The sequence below is a fragment of the Quercus lobata genome, chromosome 5 (genome assembly GCF_001633185.2).
Source record: "Quercus lobata isolate SW786 chromosome 5, ValleyOak3.0 Primary Assembly, whole genome shotgun sequence".
Lineage (NCBI taxonomy): Eukaryota > Viridiplantae > Streptophyta > Magnoliopsida > Fagales > Fagaceae > Quercus > Quercus lobata.
This window is the reverse complement of record NC_044908.1, coordinates 63,970,774-63,978,666: the sequence shown is the minus strand read 5'-3', so window position 1 is coordinate 63,978,666 and position 7,893 is coordinate 63,970,774.

The window sequence follows — 7,893 nt, the reverse complement described above, 5'->3', positions numbered from 1 at the left end:
CATTCTAAAACCTTATTCAATGGTTTGTAGTTAATGACTAATCTTGGGGTTCCTCTTTCAATCTCAGCATTTTTTTGGACATAAAAAGCTGAACAAGACCAGGGGGACTTGCTATTCCTAATCAATTTTTTCTGCAACAAATCATTGATTTCTTTTTTGCAAAATTCAACAGTTTCAACATTCATTTGGATAGGACGAGCTTTAGTGGGAATATTTTTCTCATCAAAATCTTTAACATATGGCAAATTAACAATATGTTTCTTCCTATGCCAGAAAGCATTAGGAACATCGGAGCAAACATCATCAATCAACATTTTCTGAAAATCATCAATTTTAGATTGCAATAATTTATCAGAAATTTGTTCAGCAATTTTCTTGTATCTAACTTCTTGCTGAAGGAATTTAAGATGTTTAATTTTAGCATGAATCATGTTTGAAGCAATATTAGTATCAATATCAATCTTTGAAGCAAATTTGAACTTTACTTTTTGTCCAAAAGGATCAGTAGTAATTCCATCATGTTCAACAAGAAAAGGATATAAAGCATTTATAAAAGGCAAACCAAGAATCACTTTATCAGTCATATTTTTAACAAGGACAGAAGGAATCTTAAAACAAACATTAGCATGGCATACATGAGCATTATTCAATTCATACTTTATTTTCATTTGAGAACCATTAGCAGAAATCAATCTTTCAGTAGATTTTTCAAAGTATTTTGAAGGAATCAGTCCTTCTTGGATACAATTCATGTCCGCCCCTGAATCTATCATAGCAATAACAGTGAAATGATAATCAAGAGAAACAACAATTTTAACTTTTGTAAACCATTTTGGAGGAATTATTTTATTAACAAGAGCAAGTTGAGAAATAGTGACATCATCAGGAATTCCTTTACCAGAAAGAAGAGCTTGTTGATAGGATTCATCTCCATCTTTATGCTCAAGTCCTTGGTTAAGATTATTTTTATCACTTTTAATATCTTTAAAATTATGTTTTAATTTGCTTATCTCTTGTTTAACAATATTAATTTCATGTTGTAAATCATTAACAGTTAGTTCTTTAGATTTCTTTTTATTAAAGTTTTCCAAAGTTTTATCCTCTTTACTCTTGGTGAGAACATTGGTTTTAATAACATTGCAACAAGAACCTCTACTACCAATTTTAATATCAGAAGAATTATCAATAGTTAGTATGTTGAATTTGTCTTTTAAATTACTAGGTTTTCTTTTAGAATTTTTATTAAAGTATCCAGATTTTCCATAGTTAACACGTCTCTTCTTAGCATAGAAATGATTAGGTTTAACAAAGTTATATCTGTACCTTAATTGGTGTTTTAACAATTTTTTATCTTTACACCTATTGGTACTAAGTTTTTTAATAGTATTGAAAATATCTTCATAAGTCAAATTATTATAATCAATAGGATCATTTTTACCCACTAATTCTTGTTTTACCTTATGAGCAAAAATAGGAGGCAGACCGTCAATAAAATTTTCTTTCCAATAAAACTTAAGACAATCTTTTCGGAGCATCACGCTGGAAATAAAAACATCTTGATACCATCTGTAATCAGACATAGTTGGACAACTCAAATCATTTAAATAATCATGAGATGAAATATTAGATGGAGTACCAACAAAATGTTTGAGAATAGTATAGATCAAGGTATTGACACCATTGCAAACAATACTTTCATAAAAAATAAGCAAACATTGATCATTCTTTTTAACAGCATGTTTAATAGACTCTCTGGATTCTTCAGTGATATATGAATCCCACCATCCACGAAGAGCACCAGAAAAACCAGTAACAAGTAAGTTAATAATATCAGGTTGATCAAGATTATGGTTATTTTGATAAGCAATACTAACCATAGACATGTGAATCATTTTAGCAACGATTTCTAGTTCAGACAAACCATCAATATTCCATTCATAAAGTTCATCAGCAGGAACAGAAGAAACAGAAGACACAGAATCAGATTCCATATTTTCTTCAAAAACAATTTCTTTTTTGGAAATAGTCCGAGCAGCTGAAGTACTTGTAGAAGTACCCTCAGTTTTAACTTTTAAATCAGAAAGCATTTTTTCAACAATTTCAAGAGTCTTGGACTGAGAAGTTTCAAATATAACTTTTTCTCTTTGACTGGGTAAATCAATCAAGGTTTTCTCAGTCTTAACAGAAACAGATTTTTCAAAAACAGGTCTTTCATAAACAGTTTTTTCAACAATTTTTTCTTTAGTACGGTCAAGCTGTTGACCAATAATATGCAAAGATTGATTAGTAAAATTGTTTTGTTCAATAAGGCTAACAATAGGAGTTTGATCATCAGCAATTTTGAAAGGAGAGGCCTTCACTTCCTCTTTTGTCACTTCATCCTTCTTAGTAGTTATCAAAATTGAATCAAGAGGAGGATGACTAGACCTAACAATGGTTTTATCAATCTTAACAAAATTTGATTTCTTTATCACATATAAATGTTGTTTTGAAACCTCATTATTTGGAACATAATGGTTTTCAAGAAAATCAAAGAACAAAATATGTTTTTTTAATTGATTCATCATTTCCAACCATTTTCTTTTAACACGGTCTTTATCAGGCTGAGCAAAATTATCTTGGAAATATTTTCTCTTGGTTTTGTTTGAAGCAAGCATAAACTCATTGTACAAAGAATCCCAATCAATTTCAAAATCATCATTTAAAACAGTCAAAACTCTTAATTGATTTTGGTAAACAGGAGGAGTTTCAATAGGAGAATCAAAATCAGATGGAGTAACAGAAACAGTATCTTCCTCATCTTCATTAGCAGTTTTTCTAAATGGAGTGGAAGTTTCAGGTTTAGTTGAATAGTAAACAGAGCTAAATTGGGATTTATCACTTGAAATACCTTTTAGCTTTAAATCAGAGGATGTTTCCAAATTCTTTTTCAAAAATTCATTGATCTCGTGGTCTCTTTTTGAAATACTTTCAGATCCAGCAAAGGAATGTCTTCCTTCGTTGATTCTTAAAGGCAGATTGTTCTGAAAACTTATTTTAACAGTACCATCAAGATATTGTTGAATATGGGTAAGATCAAGCTCATCAAAAATGGGTTTAGCAAGAGGGGTTTCTTGTTCTAACAACCAATCATTAGGAAGTTTAACATCTTGCCATTGAATCATTTTTGGAACTTGGATTTTAGCATCAGGAGTTGAACATTGAATTAACATGGTTTTACCTGAAGGTTCTCTAGGCATTATAGCACAAGGATTCATTTGAGTACCCATTAATTTGTAATAAATGCGATAGATCAAAGCAAAAGGCTTACTACCCTCTTCCATGTGATAGCCAGATGAAGCAATATTCAAAGTCAAAGCTTTAACAATATTAGGATCATCCAAAGCAAGAGTAAGATCAGGATAACAGTTGAAATAAACAGGACCATCATACAAAGAAGCAGTGATCATACCAAGAATGCTATCTTTAAAAATCTTAAATCTAGCATCTCTTAAACACATGAGAACAGAAGCATTAATACCCTTTCGGGTAAGCGGTTTAATAGCAACTTGAACCATACCAATATGCAAATAATAGAATTTTTTAGCAGCAAGGAAGTCATTAATATTCTTTTTAGTGAATAAACAACATTTTTCATGAATTCTCGAAATAGAGAAAATTTGTTCAACAATTCTAGCTTTATAAGCAGAATGAAAAGTACTTTCAACAAAACTAGTTTTATAAATAGTTTTAGTATCAACTTTAGGAATAGTCCATTTACGAAAATCAGGGATCACCTCATTATCATCAATAGTGTGATCTTCTTCATTTACAATATCAGGAGGACAACTAGTCCTGGAGCTGATAGAGGAGTTGGATCTCCACAACTTATCCATACTATCCTAGGTTTAACACTCAGTTATCATGTTTTTCTCACAACCGTTGCATTTCGTAACACATACCCTAACCAACCTCATACCTCTCATGCCCTACACGCCCTCTCTTGGCTCAAACGGGCCTTACAGCTAGGTCCTAGGAATTCACTTTACGACTAGGGTGGCGCCAACGACGGTAAGAAGGGAACACAACAACGGAATATCAAACGTTCGGGTAGACACGGACAAGACCACAAAGAACACAACCACACTACCACCGGCCAGAAAAGAGTGGCTCTGATACCATCTTTATGGTATCAGAGCCACTCTTTTCTGGCCGGTGGTAGTGTGGTTGTGTTCTTTGTCTCTTGTCCGTGTCTACCCGAACGTTTGATATTCCGTTGTTGTGTTCCCTTCTTACCGTCGTTGGCACCACCCTAGTCGTAAAGTGAATTCCTAGGACCTAGCTGTAAGGCCCGTTTGAGCCAAGAGAGGGCGTGTAGGGCATGAGAGGTATGAGGTTGGTTAGGGTATGTGTTACGAAATGCAACGGTTGTGAGAAAAACATGATAACTGAGTGTTAAACCTAGGATAGTATGGATAAGTTGTGGAGATCCAACTCCTCTATCAGCTCCAGGACTAGTTGTCCTCCTGATATTGTAAATGAAGAAGATCACACTATTGATGATAATGAGTTGATCCCTGATTTTCGTAAATGGACTATTCCTAAAGTTGATACTAAAACTATTTATAAAACTAGTTTTGTTGAAAGTACTTTTCATTCTGCTTATAAAGCTAGAACTGTTGAACAAATTTTCTCTATTTCGAGAATTCATGAAAAATGTTGTTTATTCACTAAAAAGAATATTAATGACTTCCTTGCTGCTAAAAAATTCTATTATTTGCATATTGGTATGGTTCAAGTTGCTATTAAACCGCTTACCCGAAAGGGTATTAATGCTTCTGTTCTCATGTGTTTAAGAGATGCTAGATTTAAGATTTTTAAAGATAGCATTCTTGGTATGATCACTGCTTCTTTGTATGATGGTCCTGTTTATTTCAACTGTTATCCTGATCTTACTCTTGCTTTGGATGATCCTAATATTGTTAAAGCTTTAACTTTGAATATTGCTTCATCTGGCTATCACATGGAAGAGGGTAGTAAGCCTTTTGCTTTGATTTATCGCATTTATTACAAATTAATGGGTACTCAAATGAATCCTTGTGCTATAATGCCTAGAGAACCTTCAGGTAAAACCATGTTAATCCAATGCTCAACTCCTGATGCTAAAATCCAAGTTCCAAAAATGATTCAATGGCAAGATGTTAAACTTCCTAAGGATTGGTTGTTAGAACAAGAAACCCCTCCTGCTAAACCCATTTTTGATGAGCTTGATCTCACCCATATTCAACAATATCTTGATGGTACTGTTAAAATAAGTTTTCAAAACAATCCACCTTTGAGGATCAACGAAGGAAGACATTCCTTTGCTGGATCTGAAAGTATTTCAAAAAGAGACCACGAGATCAATGAATTTTTGAAAAAGAATTTGGAAACATCCTCTGATTTAAAGCTAAAAGGTATTTCAAGTGATAAATCCCAATTTAGCTCTGTTTACTATTCAACTAAACCTGAAACTTCCACTCCATTTAGAAAAACTGCTAATGAAGATGAGGAAGATACTGTTTCTGTTACTCCATCTGATTTTGATTCTCCTATTGAAACTCCTCCTGTTTACCAAAATCAATTAAGAGTTTTGACTGTTTTAAATGATGATTTTGAAATTGATTGGGATTCTTTGTACAATGAGTTTATGCTTGCTTCAAACAAAACCAAGAGAAAATATTTCCAAGATAATTTTGCTCAGCCTGATAAAGACCGTGTTAAAAGAAAATGGTTGGAAATGATGAATCAATTAAAAAAACATATTTTGTTCTTTGATTTTCTTGAAAACCATTATGTTCCAAATAATGAGGTTTCAAAACAACATTTATATGTGATAAAGAAATCAAATTTTGTTAAGATTGATAAAACCATTGTTAGGTCTAGTCATCCTCCTCTTGATTCAATTTTGATAACTACTAAGAAGGATGAAGTGACAAAAGAGGAAGTGAAGGCCTCTCCTTTCAAAATTGCTGATGATCAAACTCCTATTGTTAGCCTTATTGAACAAAACAATTTTACTAATCAATCTTTGCATATTATTGGTCAACAGCTTGACCGTACTAAAGAAAAAATTGTTGAAAAAACTGTTTATGAAAGACCTGTTTTTGAAAAATCTGTTTCTGTTAAGACTGAGAAAACCTTGATTGATTTACCCAGTCAAAGAGAAAAAGTTATATTTGAAACTTCTCAGTCCAAGACTCTTGAAATTGTTGAAAAAATGCTTTCTGATTTAAAAGTTAAAACTGAGGGTACTTCTACAAGTACTTCAGCTGCTCGGACTATTTCCAAAAAAGAAATTGTTTTTGAAGAAAATATGGAATCTGATTCTGTGTCTTCTGTTTCTTCTGTTCCTGCTGATGAACTTTATGAATGGAATATTGATGGTTTGTCTGAACTAGAAATCGTTGCTAAAATGATTCACATGTCTATGGTTAGTATTGCTTATCAAAATAACCATAATCTTGATCAACCTGATATTATTAACTTACTTGTTACTGGTTTTTCTGGTGCTCTTCGTGGATGGTGGGATTCATATATCACTGAAGAATCCAGAGAGTCTATTAAACATGCTGTTAAAAAGAATGATCAATGTTTGCTTATTTTTTATGAAAGTATTGTTTGCAATGGTGTCAATACCTTGATCTATACTATTCTCAAACATTTTGTTGGTACTCCATCTAATATTTCATCTCATGATTATTTAAATGATTTGAGTTGTCCAACTATGTCTGATTACAGATGGTATCAAGATGTTTTTATTTCCAGCGTGATGCTCCGAAAAGATTGTCTTAAGTTTTATTGGAAAGAAAATTTTATTGACGGTCTGCCTCCTATTTTTGCTCATAAGGTAAAACAAGAATTAGTGGGTAAAAATGATCCTATTGATTATAATAATTTGACTTATGAAGATATTTTCAATACTATTAAAAAACTTAGTACCAATAGGTGTAAAGATAAAAAATTGTTAAAACACCAATTAAGGTACAGATATAACTTTGTTAAACCTAATCATTTCTATGCTAAGAAGAGACGTGTTAACTATGGAAAATCTGGATACTTTAATAAAAATTCTAAAAGAAAACCTAGTAATTTAAAAGACAAATTCAACATACTAACTATTGATAATTCTTCTGATATTAAAATTGGTAGTAGAGGTTCTTGTTGCAATGTTATTAAAACCAATGTTCTCACCAAGAGTAAAGAGGATAAAACTTTGGAAAACTTTAATAAAAAGAAATCTAAAGAACTAACTGTTAATGATTTACAACATGAAATTAATATTGTTAAACAAGAGATAAGCAAATTAAAACATAATTTTAAAGATATTAAAAGTGATAAAAATAATCTTAACCAAGGACTTGAGCATAAAGATGGAGATGAATCCTATCAACAAGCTCTTCTTTCTGGTAAAGGAATTCCTGATGATGTCACTATTTCTCAACTTGCTCTTGTTAATAAAATAATTCCTCCAAAATGGTTTACAAAAGTTAAAATTGTTGTTTCTCTTGATTATCATTTCACTGTTATTGCTATGATAGATTCAGGGGCGGACATGAATTGTATCCAAGAAGGACTGATTCCTTCAAAATACTTTGAAAAATCTACTGAAAGATTGATTTCTGCTAATGGTTCTCAAATGAAAATAAAGTATGAATTGAATAATGCTCATGTATGCCATGCTAATGTTTGTTTTAAGATTCCTTCTGTCCTTGTTAAAAATATGACTGATAAAGTGATTCTTGGTTTGCCTTTTATAAATGCTTTATATCCTTTTCTTGTTGAACATGATGGAATTACTACTGATCCTTTTGGACAAAAAGTAAAGTTCAAATTTGCTTCAAAGATTGATATTGATACTAATATTGCTTCAAA